The sequence below is a fragment of the Corvus moneduloides genome, chromosome 8 (assembly GCF_009650955.1).
Source record: "Corvus moneduloides isolate bCorMon1 chromosome 8, bCorMon1.pri, whole genome shotgun sequence".
Taxonomy (NCBI): Eukaryota; Metazoa; Chordata; class Aves; order Passeriformes; family Corvidae; genus Corvus; species Corvus moneduloides.
In genome coordinates this window covers 17,511,410-17,527,042 of record NC_045483.1, presented here as the reverse complement: position 1 = coordinate 17,527,042, position 15,633 = coordinate 17,511,410, and positions in this window count along the sequence as shown.

The following is a 15,633-nucleotide window of genomic DNA, read 5'->3' as shown; positions in this document are numbered from 1 at the left end:
ATCAACTCAGTAGCAACTCCACTGCACATACATGGAACTCTTGAGCTAAAGGGAAGAGCCTAAATCCCTGAATTCTGTTTAAATCAATAAACACTATATCTGTATTCATAGTTCTGTGATGCTCTTCAAAAAATCACATGTGAAACAAACGTTAAAACCCACCCCCCCAAGAAAAAAAACAACCCACAGTTCTGTGGCCCAGCAAGTGTTAGATACAGTATTTTCTAAAACAATGCTTTCCTTCTACCCATGCAATAAATAATTCAAAGTTGCTATCCCTGCATCTAAAGTCTGCTAATCTCAGAAGTTTTAAGCACATCAAAAATGGCTATATAAATTGAATTAAAGAAGTTGCCACTTTAGCTGAGGGCTGTGAAGTTATAGACAAAATGGCACTGGCTTCTGTGGGTTGGCTGTTCTGAGCTTGCCACATTATAAGAACATTGCATTGAGTCCAGCAGTGGTGCTGGAGAAGCCTGAGTTCTCTGAGAAGTAAACTTCCACAGAGCTGTTTGAGAGCTGGGTTGAACTCATGGTTAATTATCACTTGGGCAGATGCCATCCACATTTTGGCCATTAAAACAGCTCAAGTAACAGCACATGCTTCTGAAGGGTGAGAGGGACACCACCAGGTTGAAGCTAACCACCTTTAGAGTCTAGCTGAAAGCTTGCTATGCAGTTTCCAAAATGTGGGGATCTGCACTCTGTACTGGCACCCTTCTGGAGAGACCCATCTGCCCAGCTGAAATGATATTCTTCAATTAAAGCAATGCTGAGCCTCAGCCCTGCCTCTGAGGGCTCCAGTGCCTGCTGGGATAGGGAGGGTTAGGTGCTGCTCTGCCATAGCAATCCCTCTTCACACCATGTATTCTAGATGTTATACTGAAATAAAACAGCTGTGAAAGCTCCCTATTCACAGCACAGTGGTGTGAAGCCTCTGCTGCTAATTACTGTGTCTTAAATGGAGCCACGTTGGCTGAAAATCCCCTGAACTTGAGAGCCAGGAAGCCACAGCTTTCTTTGCCAGAGGAGTCATATAGAGGAAGAAACGTGCCTGAACAGAACAGCTCATACACTCTCCAGGGGTGGCCTGGAGCTGTATCACCTGAACAAAAGGGAAGCATGGCTGGCATAAATCTTTGAGACCATAAGCACCTCCTCTGGTTTTAAAAGCTCTGTCTTCTAAAAGATAGGCATACAGGTGCTCTACTCTTAGCCAGGGTGTGCTACAAGCCCACAGTGGGTGTGGTGAGGGCAGTAACAGGATCACTCCATAGTTTCACAGCTCTCCCCACGCTGGCTAGAAAAAAGGAACAGCAGGTCTTTCCATGGCCATCATCCTAAGTACTGACAGCAGCTGCAGTCATTTGTCCCAGTGTCTGATTCCCAGCACCAGCCTCTCCCTGCTATCCCACATCTCTCCTAGTCTTAGCCCTTTGTTCTGTACCATATCCACAGCTGTAAAACAGGGGAATTCAGGTCCTGCATTTCTCAGGCTCCGGGACCTACCAACCCAGGGATGCTTCAGCATTTAATGAACTGCCTTCTCTTTTGACAGACACATCTCCAGACAGGACAGTTTTGACTAGAGCAAAGATACTCCACATATGTTTTTGATTAGGATCCACCCCATCCCAATGTATTCCCTGCACTGCTTTATGCAGTGTTACACGGGGTCAGCTTCTAGATCTACGTGTAACATGACAGATTGTCAGTGACAAGGCGCAAAGCCCCAGGCCAGCACAGAAAGGGAGGCCCATGCTGCTCAGATCAGGTGTCTGCACACAGCTGCTCGCTTGTCACCTAGGTGGCATGTGAATAACATGTCAGGTTCCTGCCCGTTGCAGAGTTTTGACTTTACCTTGATAAATTGTTCTTTCTTTACTAGCCAGGATGGCCACAAGGCATTTCCACCTGATGTGTCCATGTCACCATTGCCCTGATGGTCAAAACCGGCTGGGTGTATGGAGAAGCATGTGAGACATGAAGGTGCTCTGGGATGTGGCAACCACTAACAAAAAAATGTGCTGGTACCTACAAGCCACAATGACTGAGCTGCTAAGGGTTAGTGCCAGTGCTGATGACTATGCTGAGAGGCTGTGGGCTTTCTTGCTTCCTGCATATACATGCAGCTTAAGGCTCAAACACTCTTTGCGGGAAAAGCAAGTGGCCACAGAGTTCTCATCCTGCAGATAAGGCTGGGATCCGTCTCCCACTGGAACCATGGGCAGCTCAGTGTCAGCCTCTGGAGATGTTGGGTGCAACCTTTTCTGCCACACACTGAGTACCTTCCTGTCTGCCTTGGCAGCAGTGTCTGAGCTTGCTTTTCCTTCCACGTCTATCAAGAGAGGCTGAACCACAAACAAGCTTCAAACTTTTTTTTAGCTTTTTACCTAAGCTTTCTTGGGCTGAGTTCATCTTCAGGAAAGGGCATTGTGGACGTGCTCCCTAAGTGCAGACACATTCACATTAGCCATGAGTGATCCAGGACAGCTTTGGTACCACCTTAAGCTGCACCAGATATATTTACCTAAGGAAACAGTGTATTACATGACCTCTGACATACATGTGCTTGCCTTCTCAATTTCTATCCCACAGATAGGAAATCTGAGGCACCAAATAATTCTGGGACTTCTTGTAGGTCCTCCAGAGAGCAGAGAAATGTATCTGCCTTTACAGACTCCCACCCTGTACACTGCCAGTGCTACCTCCACCAACTGCACACACCAAAGCCAGAAACCACAAATTAGAGATCAGTTTTAAATTGACCTGTAGAAGGGAAGTGCTAAAAATGAACTCATTCCAGAGAAGGAAGGGGACAAGGCCAGTGTGCAGAATGAGTTCAAGAGAGTTATTGGAGGGAGGAATAACACAAGGGACTGAAGCAGGTGATCTGTCTCCAGCTGGGTCACTCTTCAACAAGGAGTATCTCTGCAGTGGGGAAGATTTTCCCTTTCTTTTCTGTGCTGTGGCGCTCAGCTGCCCCTGCATTTTGCAGGTGCACTCAGCTGAGACTCATCCCAGAGCCCTGCATTCAGAGCACATAAAAGCTCATGCCTCCCCCTGTGCCTGCATGTCACAACAGTGTCAGCCCATGCCACCGATCAGAAGTGAACTGCAGTGGGGCTATTGCACAGCCCCCAGCATGGCTCTGGCCTTCCAGACACTGAAAGGAGCTTTAAAAACATGACTGAATGAGGTACTTCTACAGGAAAGCAAAGATTCAGTGCAGGCTTTATAGCTTAGCATTTGCAGTATTCTACCTGCAAAACACGGTTCATGAAAGAGTGCATTTGACTTGCTCAAAACAATTTCTTTTACCTTCTCCAGGCTGAAAGGCATAAGCAAGACCAGAATCATAATTTGGCCTGTAGCCTTTCCCCTAGGACTAGCTGGGCTGCCTGCTGTACATCTGTAACATAGACTGTAACACAGGGCATTTGGATCTCCTGTAACCCATCAGCTAGTAGCTGTTGAAATCACCCTGTTTCCTTCCACTTACTACTTGCCTTTTAAATTTTTTTTATTTTTTTGAAAACTCAGTCATCTAGTCAGATTAGGTGGTTCAGAATTTCTTAGCAGTGAAAAAAAAAAGCTGCTAAAAAACACTAAAATGCTCTTGGCCACGTCCTGTCAGACTAAATCCAAACCTCATCAGTTTTCAACAAGTCTCTGCGAACACATTCAATTGATCTGAAATCAAACAGACAAGGACGTTTTGCTGGAGCCAGTTGGTTTTGCTGAGGGTAAATCACACCCAGCTCTAACCCACAGCCATGCTGTGCAGCCAGCACAGCTATTTCAGTCACACAACCAAATGCCTGCTCTCCCGTTAGGCTGTTCAGTGATGGTCTTTGACAAAATCCTCGCTGCACATCAGCTTCCTCCAGGAAAGAAAAGGCGATGTGCTGAATTCTGAACTGTCTAAGGGCAACTTTAATATGGGACTTGCACTTTTTGAGGGAGGTTTTGCCTTTTTTAAAGAAAAAGGTGACTGATCTGGTAAACTGGGAAAGAGTATTTTTAAGTTATTAAACTATTAGAAGAGAAGCTAGGCTTCTTCCAGCATATAACATACCTCTCCGAAACATGCAACATGTTATACATCACCTTACCCACCTGGACTTACCTGAAAATAGCTGCTATCTTTTGCATAAAATGAGGAGCAGATTCGTTTTTCTGAGGGTAGGTGCAAAGCCTACACACAGATACATAAGTAAGAGGAAAGGGACTGCATGTGTATTATATACAGAACAGAGAAGAGGCACACTACACAGAGCATGGTGCTGGGGCTCAGGGTGGGAGAAACTCTGACAGCACAGATGGGCTTGGGACATGGCTGGTGCATTACAAAGGGTAATGTGCTTGTAAACAGAGCACCTAAGCTAATATCTGCCCTCTGTGCATGCTCTACAAGCATCTCCTTCCTACCTGGCTCCATCCTCCAAACACACAGACCCAGCAGACCGTTTAGATCAAGGCAAACCCATCACATGCCAAAGCAAGGGGCCCAGCCTGTCAGCAGGGGCCCACCAGCCCCTCACCACTTAAGAACACCAGGATCCTGCCTCCTGTCATCCCCACACAGCTCACAGAAACAGCCACTGCACAAACCCAAGCCCCCTGCAAAAACATGTACCTTGCCAGGATGCCCTCACAAGCCCCCAGGTTGAGCAGAGGGGGCACGTCCCAGCAGGAAGGGTTACCCCATCCAGGGCCCTCCAAATGGAGAAGAGCAGACTAGAAGGGCACGTGGATGTGCTTGGGGCTGTTGGTCTGGGACAACCCCTCCCCACAGAGCCCCCTGTGCCGAGGGCAGGGGAAGGGCCCCTTTTCACCATGTGTGTGGGCTGAGCAGGGCATGGAGACCCCCCTGCCACCACCTGCCCGCAGACACACAGCCTGCACAGCTAGTCCTGTGCTGAAGGGCAATTAAATTCCTCATTAGCTGTAACTAGCAGGCACCTGACACCCCTCAACAGAAGCACAGCAGCAGAGGGGCCTCTCCCTGGCAGGCGAGGGCCAGTGGGAAGTCAGTTTTTTGGGTTGTTTTATGAGCTCGGGTATGTCTGAGCTCCCTTTGACTGTGCTGGAGACTCACTACAGGCAGCACCTGTGAGCTGGAGTCTGATCCACGTCTCACCACTCGGGTGGGAACCCCTGCTGATTTTGGCAGGGTGTGGATCAGACCTTCCCTGAAAAGGCTGGGAATAACAGCCAGCCAGAGCCTTAAGCTGAGCTGTAGTGACCAGCATGAGCTGCTCTGGGGGCCGAGGACTAAGTGCTGCTGACTGAACAGAGAGCAGCTCCCATTAATTATCCCAGCCCTCCTGCCTGGTGCCTCTGTCCTCTCAAACATACAAACCAAGATCTCCAGAATTCTCCTTCACTGGATGAGATCTCTTGCCAACCATCCCATCCAAACGAATCTTCCAAGTAGTAGGAGCTTCACCTCATATTCCCAAGGTGGATAAAAGGTTACCCTGGGCAGGGAGACCTGCCTACACCCTTGCAGTCAGACATGTTATCCATTGCCCTACTGGCCCTCAGCAAGTCAAGTGCATCAGACAATATAATTTTTCCAACTTCACAGTCAGATGAAAAGGAGTTCCTAAGTAGGCTACTGACCATTTGATCCAACTTGCTTGCTTCAGCATTTGTGGGTGTCAAACTGCTCTGTCTCTACAAGGCTGTTAATATGTGTGGTCCAAAGGACCTTGATTATTTTCAAGACAAAATTATCCTGGGGATGAGGGAAACCCAGAGGCAGGGAAAAATCAGAAGAGATTAAGAACTTGCAAGTGCACACTCTTGTTCTTGCTTCACATTGAATTGGTTTTACGTGGGGCTTTTCTAACTGGGTGCAAGGCTATGGGCTGATGCTCTTCAATTCCCTGCCAGTGTTGTGCTGTTTCTCCCCATGATTTCCATGCTCTCACCAGGCTGCTGCTGCTGCCTGAGTGAGTGCACTGCAACACGAGCAGGAGAAGATGGCGGGGCACAATGTCACTGGATGGCTGTGCCTGAGCTGCTTGGACAATTTTTCTTTGAACAATCAGTAAGAAAAATGTTCACTCTGCTTTTTGCAGAGGAAAGGTTTTGGATTCTCTTAAAAGCCTTGCCCACTCAGCCGCCAACCTGTTTATTGTATGTCCACATCCTTTGATTAGTTCTTCAGCACCTGGCCTTGGCTTTGCAGCACATGAGCTTCCTACAAGCTTTAATGCACTTATCTTCACAGATAAATGTGAGGGAAGGGAAGAGCTACAAACTCCCTTGGATAGAGCAGATCTTTTGATGCATGTCTCTTAAATCCTAGGCCAGCCATTAAATCCCTCCAATGTTTAGCGGTCTCCAACTTGTTCCTAAGGTCATTCATTATTTATAGTATGTGTCTGGCTGTATGGTATTTCATTGCTGCTGGAGGAGGATGGCAAACACAGAGTCAGGAGTCTGTGTCCTCCTTAGCCTCAGAGACACTGCAGGACGTCTGGCTCCTTGGAGCTAATCCCATGCTCTTTTAACTAATTTGTAAATGTGTTCTTTATAGGACGGGAAAGGATTCATCAATGTGATGTACAGGTCCTATACCATCAGTTTGTCATATTGAGCCTGCAAGCTGAATATAGAGAAAAGCTCATGGAAATCAATGTACCATAAAAAATGCCATTATTTCCAGTTCACATATTATCTCCAGCAGTGGTTCTTGCTGCGACTTCACAAGAGTAAAAAACCCTTCACAACTGGGTAAGTTCTTCCTACATAGCACCTACCAGCAAGGCTCCACTATCTATCTTAATGTGATAAGTAGCCTGAGCTCTCCAATTCCTGTAGTGAAAAGCAGTCAAAACTTCTCAGACATTTTTTTGGACTGTGTATCTTTCAACTGCAACCTCTCTAATTTTTCAGTTTCTTTAAATGTAAGCCCCATTTTAAAATGTCCACAACAAAGGCTTGGAAGGGGAGGCTTCCAATAAAATATCTTTTATTAGACTAAATGACATAGCTGGAGAAATTAGACAAGCCTTCAGTTAGTGAAGAGTAATAAAAGATACTGCTTTTCTCCAGCATCTCTGCCTTGCCTGTAGCCTTAAACCACCTCATCTTCAGCAATTCCAGTGCCACAAAGAAAGCATAGAAATCTTAGAAAGGCTGAACATCTAATCTGTACTGCCACGAAACAGAATTATTATGAGGACTGCACTGCCTGGGCTGGTTTGTTGTTGTAGGATAGCTCTCCAGCACTAGGCAGCTCCTATTTCTTAAACATAAATCACCACTAAAACCATTTGTTTGAGTTCAAAACCAACAATGGGGTACTCAAATTGCAATAAATTAGTTATGTAGGGTAACATAGAAAAACACCAAAAACTACATTAAGTCAAGGGGAATACAGTAAATATTTTGATAAGCTGTTGTCAGAGCACAATGCAGCTATTTTTAAGCTACAGCTTTAATCTTTGTCTGCCTGCAGATACTGGATGAGCTCCCTTTGCATGTTCCTGATTTGTCTTCTCCTCAGGCTTCAAAAGTTAGAGCTGGGGTAAAACATCCTCCCACCTTCAGGCAAGTTTTGAGGTACAGCTACCCAGGATATACCTGAGCTGAGACCCTGCAGTTCTCTTTCCCAGAAGCTAATGCAGCACCTGGGGAAAAACCTAATGCCAAAATATCACATGTACAGAGAAAAAACATTTCAGGAAAGCATCACTCCTAAAGAGAATGAGGCAGACTGTAAATCTATCCAGCTCAGCCTCCCCTACAGCTGGGAAGGTCTCTCACTTCAGATTCCCTCCATCTGTCTTTTCAGCATCGATCTGTCACCACAGAAAGCTGCTGACAGACAGCCCCGATTCACACGGCCACGCAGGAAATCCTGATAACCAATTATCGCTGTGCAGGAGTTCATCTCACAGACAGGCACCCCTACCTACCAGCATCTGCAGCTTCATACACCCAAGTACCAGCCTCCTTGTAGCAGCACTTTTTAAGTTTCGTTTGAAGCAAAATTTTAAAAATCAGCAGAATCACAAGGCACACTCTGCCTTGTTCAATAATGCTAGTGGCAGCTGCTTATGCCAGAGGGCTGGGAATGGTTTGTTCTTTTTTCTCAGAAGACAACCCAGACTTCAGAGAAGGTCATAAAGTTTCAATCAAGAGTAGACCTGCCCAGTGTCCTTCTTGCCCAATATCTTGCTCCCAAGAGCAGTGTGGACCTGGTGAAGCAGCTGTGAGATAATCCCTCAGTAGATCACACTCAGTAATTAGGATTTCTCTATCTGTTCACATAACCATCCCAGCAGACTTGCATGAATACAGCCCTGCCCACTGCAGCTACTCTGATATCAGTGCAAGGGAGCTTATCCTGCCCTTGGTGCTCCTGCATAGCAAGGGAAATAAGCTGTACCAATACAAAAGACATCACATATTTGACATTAAAGCTGAGATGATGTAACTACTTTAACACAAAATTACATCTTTACAAAATTATACTGACCAAACTTCTATGAGGAGATCTGGACAGGGAGAATATCTTGATGAGAAACGGTGTCTAAAAGTACAATGCATAAAAAATTATATTCTGGATCAATTATTTACACTCTGCCTCAAACCCAATATCTTCAGAGACCCATTAAGGAAAATATATTTATTTTACAGTTAAAGAAAGATACCAGGATGTACAATAAGCTATTTCAGACATTAAATGAAAGCATTCCTGAATGCTGAAAACAATTGTGTACAGAAAGGGCACAGAGAAGGAGCCTTTGAGAACCCTGAATAAGAAAATAAATCTCTCTTTATTTGCCTTGGAGAATCTTTTTTTTTTGATGGCAGCTCAACTTTTCTTTGAAACCTTACCATCAAGTTGCATACTGCAAAAAAGAAACAGAGATGTTTATTTATCAGCAGAGAATCACAAGCCACTCTCTGCCCAGGATGGTCTCTGTCTTCTTTACAACTGCTGAGATGGCAAATACATCTCCTAACCCTGGACAGTGGTATTGCCCAGGATAACAAGCCCCAGCAACAGTTTGCAAACCCCATCTGTATCTGGGACACCCAGAGGGATGTGTGAAAAGATTCACAGCAAAGGGTAAAATGGCTTGAAATTGCATTTGTCATATTCTATTATTTATGAATATAGAAATATAATTTTTATTCCTGTTCCGTCACCCAGGATGGTAGGAAAAATCACCATATTTCCTGAATAAGTTAGTGGAAAAAAGACCATTTGGAATTAAAAACTAGTTTGGAGTGCAAAGTTAAAAAGTGAAGGTTTTCTCATGTATACTTCCAGTGCAAAAGCAGCCTTCCTGTAATTTGAAAATACCTTCCTTGGTAATTTGAAAACATAAGGGACACCTAACAAAAAAACACTGAAAAACTTCATAAACTTCTTGATTATCAGGAGGCTAGAGCCTGCTACAAGCTCAGTATTTTCTCAGTCCCTAGCCAGAGGGACTTGCCACCCTCGTCATACATGAACCATGCAGAGAAATGAGCTCTCTCCACAGTGGGCTCTTCTCGGGGCTCTGAAGCCATGAGTGCTGGAACAATGGGTGGGTCCTTCGTGCTGCCAGCACCTGGTGGTGGGACAAGGGCTGGGATCTCAAACAGGCTGCTCTCAGACAGCAAACAACCTCCAGCATGAGCTGGATTGGGGCTGGTTCCTAGAAAGAAAAAATTTGAGCTGCTTGGTTACTGTGTTTGGATTTTCTTCAAATGTGTCCTCACAGGCAGTGGATGTGTTTCCACATGGACTCGTTGACTGGAATGTCTGAATGTATAATTTTCCTTCTACCCTGAAAATGTAATTTCCTATTGCCACCAGTGCCAGCAATTCTTGCTAATGCTTTAAAGAGAGCCTTGCCCCTGTTGTACATCTCTATGTTTTTTTACAATCTCTCCCAGTAAATGGCTCTCTTTAGTAGACAGGGAAACTCAACCAGGTGGTGGATCAAGGCCATTGAGAGTTGCCCAGCACTCAGGAAGCTCTGGGCACTGTTCCTGGAGTGTACACATGGGACAGTGCAGTGAGGGGCCTGGAGAAGCAAAAGAGCCACGGCCTGGGATAAAAGCACCTAACAGCAGCTCATGGCCTGAAGAAGAGGCTGCAGCCCATTGCACCATTTGCACACCATGGCAGAGAAAATCCTGTCACTTCAGCAGGTGCCTTCAGACAGATCCTCTGTGCTAAAGCAGTGCTTTCTCTGCCAGGAATGTCCTGATGCATTTCCCCCACCACCACAAACCTTGATGCCTTCAGTCAGCTCCTTGTTTTCAGAGATTGGTTTCAGGAAACCAAGATGCCCAGCTTAAAATCTCAAACTGTTTTGTGCAGGTGATCTCTAAAATGAAAACTAAATATACCTCCCATAAAATGAGCTATTAGTACTGATATTGATCTGAGCAAATAATTGAATGTACTTCTACTATTTGGATGGCTAAATATTTCCAATAAAGAACATTATGAAAAATGCATTATATGTTTGCTTTGGAGGAAGGCTTAAGGATTTAAAGCTCATGTTAGAAACATTAGCTGCTGTCACTAATGTGACTTGCTGACTTTAGTGTTTATTTTTTCTGATTTTTCCCCATTCCCTCCAATTTTTCAATTAAAACTTAATTGCCTGCCCACTCACTCGCTGCAGAAGTTATGGGGAGATTATAAGCTGTCATAAAAACCTTCTTTGGTCTCACATTTCTCTCTGGCAGCACAGAGAAAAGGTCAGTTCTAGTGCTGGCCTACACACTAAGCCACACTTGTGGCTTAAGCCCTTGCTGTAGGAGTGTTCATTGGGTGTCAGATTGTGTGTTCATGTCCCATCTTGCTTCAGCTTTGCCTGAGTGTCTTCTAGTGGGCTGCATTGCCATCTCATCAGCAGAAATCAGGAGCCAGCTCCTGGGTGATATATTTCTTGTATATTCCTCTGAATTGGGTATGTTAATCTGATTTTATGGCTTATTTCCATATGTTGAATAAACTAGGGTTTTCTCTACATACATGAAATGAACAAAGAACAGCAGACCTATATCCCAGCTGAGCAGCTGTCCAGTGGAGAGAAATTTCTGCAAAGATCATTACCTTGAAAAGCAGGCTAAGTAAGGACAGCACAACACTTTACCTGCTAGGAGACCACGACAGCCTTGTGCTATTGCATTCGTTTCCTTAAATAAGCCTGTAGCTCTAAAATGATCAAGGACTAGTTTAAGCTTGTAACCAGAGCAGTGGCTGGAGGGAAGCTGTAAAGACAGTCTGTGTATATGTACAACGATAGCAGCAAGAGAAGAGATTAGATAAACAGAAGATCGTTTACAGCATCATGCGCCTCACAAGCCTCTCCTGGCAGGAGATGTATTGCATCCACTCCAAAACAATTAGCCAACCTGACAAGCAGGGAATATTCACTGGGGGTAGGTAGCAAGGGTGATTTGCACTGAGACCCCTAGGCTATCAGAAGAGCAGAGGCCAGAGTTTTTCTGGACACTTTTATGGCCAGCTGTTTATTTTTAAGATTAATTTATTGTTCCTGGTGGGTGTGGTGCTGTAGCATGCTAAAAGAGATGTTGTGAGTGTCATTCTTACAGGAAGAACCAGGGAGAAAATTTTGGCCTCCCTGGTTTACCAAGTGGGGTGGAGGTCAGCAGCTTGGATAGACCTTGTGCAGACAGAGCAACAGGAAACAATACAGTGATCCTCTCACAGACACAATGGGGCATGAGCTGCCATTCCCAAGTAGGCATTCACATCTCCTGCCTTCACAAGGGAGCATAAAATCTCCCGGAACACTTTCACTTCATAGTGCTGTAAATGAAGAGAATCATGCACCTACAAGGACTTTTTTCTCCCAAGATGGTGAACACTGGAACTGTCTCAGTGCTTTTCAGTAACATAGGGAAAATTCCTGTATTCCTCTTTTATCTGTAATTTTGGGGGTGGCAGATTTTGCAGATGCAGCAGCCAGTCCTGAGGCAGAACTGCAAGGAACTGTAGAGTCCCAGGAAATGTTTGAGTAGCTCTTTGCTCCTTAAGCTCTCACCTACTTTGTACAACCCCAGATGTAGCCCTACTGAGTTCTTGCCATTCTCACTGGAACTGCCATGTACCTGGGAAAACCCCACGCAACAACCAACTACCCAAACTATACCACAAAGGAGCAGGGTGAGGGACAGAGCTTGGGGAATGGGCAGTGCCCTGGAGATGATCACAGACCTGTTGGAAGAGCTGTGGACTCCTGTTGCCCACTGCCCAGGCATGGTTCTGGTTATCTGCTGGCTGGGCTGGAGGAGGGAGTAAGCCAGCATTTACCTGAACTACAGATTCATTAATACAGCAGTTCTGTATCTTTGTGAAAAATACTCCCTGTCATCTCTTTCAGCAGACTATTTTCATCTGGATCCTTTTGGCATTTCCGAGGATTACCCAGATAGCCAGATGAAAAATGTTTGCAATCACCTTCCATATCTGATTGGTATTCCTCATTTGAGCCTGGTCTCTTGGAGCCTATGGCATTGTGCCTATTTCTGACTGGAAGCCTGAGGGATTTTTAAAAGGAAAGAAGTAAACTGCAGATAATAATAATAAAACCTTTCTGCCAAGTGGTGTTAGCAGCAGAAACAGCCAGAATGACAGTGACTAGAATTTCCATTTAATATAACTAAAATAAATGGGTTTAGCCTCCACCTAATACCTTGCCCTCTAGAGTTTTAGGAATGCAGACTGTAAATCCCTGATCACCTTAATTCCTGTTATTTTCTGAGCCCAAAGTTTATGTTATTCATCAACTGACTGAACTAAAATCTTTGTGAGTACTCCAGGCTTCTTGGTAAAATCCCCCTAGACCTCACCTGTCAAAGAGTCCGGGGAATTTTTAAAACCTGGTGGTATCCAGCAGCAATACTGCAGTGTTTGAGGCCCTGCTGCCATGGAGGACGGCATGAACAGATCTCCATCCCTGAGAAGGCATCACCAGAAAAAGGAGTTCTATTTGAGAACCAGAAAGTCTCACTGTGGTTTGGGAAAGGATTTTCCTTCACTGTCTTCATTCCAGAGCTACAGGCAGTCTTTTAGATAGACTGGATCCATGCCACAGCGTGCCTTGAAGATTGAGTCTGAAACTTGTACTTGATTCTCATGAGGAAAGTTACCCAAATATGGCCTGTATCTGGTGTGCAGCAGTCTTGCATTTCTTTATTCTAAGTGGCTCCTATCCTGAACAAAAATGGAAAGGTAGCCCTGTGTTAAATGTCACAGGAAATATTATAAACTTTTGCTGCTTCCCTAATCTCCCACCAGGCAATATTTTTCAAGAGTTAATGAACTAAAGACAGGAAATCCATTAATAGCTAAGAAACCTTATATGAAGTCCAGGATGGATGGCTTTTGCTCTTTTCCATGGACCAAATTCACATTCATCATTTTTGATATGGAAGAAATACTGTTCATGACACTTCAGTAGCAGTTTTGCAAGAAAACTGTCAGGAGTTATTGGGTCTCCCACCTACCCACTGTGAGTTGAATAGATCAAACCTGTTTACAAAAGCAATAAGAACCTTAACTGATCCCAAAGCTTAAAGATGCTTTCTAAGGCTAAGCAACTGGTTTCTTTTTAATACAAGACAATACAGAAGATCCTGCTCTACTGTATCATCAGAGGAGCCAAAGCAGAGGTTGCCTCTTGCTGGATCAGCCTGTCACTCCTCTAATCCCTAACCAGGGCTGACCTGGTTTTCACATGCTGGGCTGTCTCCATGAGAAGATCCAAAAACTACTGAAGGTCACCATGTACTGTGCCCATGAGGAGCATAACCATATTTGAGGCACCCATTTGAAATAATTCATCTCCTTTGGGCACCCACACAAGTGTTCCTTGGTGTGGGGATCCCGTGGTTTGAATGGACACCTCCTGCTTGAGCTCATTGATGCCTCACTGATAACTCAGATTCAGCTATGACATTGATTTGCCTATTGTACTGTCCTAATGCTGTTATAGTCTCAGAGCAGTGTTTGCTGAATTTTACATGTTTCTATTTATTCCATTTATTAAAATCCACTGAAAACTCTAGTAAAAAATCTTTGCTGCTTTTTGCATTATCAACAGGACTGGTAAGTCAGAGAGCAAAGATATTCAATAAGGTGTTTAAAGGCACTTTTAAGGCTCAGTTTCTGGACAAACAGCTCTGTGCCTCATTTTTTCTACATTACAGATGCCAGCAGACATAGGGAGTGACAAGGTGGATGGGCTTCTCAACTGTGAAGGAAGAGCCCTGCAGAGGAAGAGCCCTGCAACATTTGGTAGCCACTGGTGTTTCTGGGGCTGGAAGCTTCATGCCAAAGCATACTGTACTGCTGGCTAGACAGAACCAGGCATAAGGCAATGCAAGGATGTATAGAGCCATGGCTTTATTTGTGAGGCTACAGGTGAACAACACTCACAGTGTGAAATAAAATTTTAGAAGACTCACACTTTGCTGCCTCAAGCAGAGTTCCTACAAAGACTTTTAAGCATCTAAGTCCTATTTTCCATAGATGATCCAGATCTTAAAAATAGTATGATCTCGGGAGTAACAAAAGACATCCACTTACAGATCTGCAGATGTTTGGGTCAGGAGTTCAGGCCACTGCAAAAATACCTTCTGCCTGGGAGAGGAAAGGAAAACCCAGGGACCCCACTGATTTCGCTATAGAGTCTAAAGCCACACTTTACCACACGTGTCCAATGTACCTTCCTGGTAAGCTCTTCTTCCCGGCCTTTCAAGTGCAGGATCTCACCTTGCTTGGCTGTCTTTGAGTGATGCTCACAGGAAAACAACCGCTGAAATGCCAAACAGATGTGAAAATGCATCTCAAGAGGAATTTATGGGCGTTGTCAGTCTGTCATCACCCCTTTCACCATTTTGCCTCCTCTCCTTTCATCTGGTGCCCACCTCTGCCAAGCCACAGACAGGGGGGCTACATGAAATGTGAGACAGAGCCCTGTTTAACCTGACCTCGGTTTCTGCACTGTGAGCTCTCCACTGGTCTTTACCTGGCTGTGTGAAATTCAGCTTCACTTCACTGCACATTTACTTTAAGGCGGGAAAGTTGTGCTTGGGCATTTTGGGCAGGTTCCTATGGAAGAGCTGGTCTACCTTAACAAAGATCATAAAGATAGGAAATCTCAGGAGTAATTTGTGCTTACATTGGAAAAGCACCACCATCACCTCCCTCTACGTGTGTAGCCAGTCTAAGAGGTTGTTACAGTTATTCTCAGCCACATTGTTTAAAGTTCAATTACTTTTTCCCAACCTGTTCTTGAAAAGGCTGAAAAAGGTTGAACACTTTTAAGCAAGCAGGCTTGGCTTTTTGTTTTTTTCCAAAACAGATGGTTTTCCTCTGAGATTTTTTTATAACAAGAACAGGGTTTTCTGGCAAAATAAACACAGGCCTTATTATAGTAATTAACAGAACTTTGATGGAAATATATATGCACCTAAAAACTAATAAGCTGTATATGACCAGTGTCCAGCTAAAAAAAAAAAGGCAATCATATTCCCTCCCCAAAAGTACAAGAAACTTGCAGCGGATCCCTAAGGACTTTGTAAAAATACACAGATATAGTCCAAATTTCTCAGTAGAAGTTAAAAATAAGA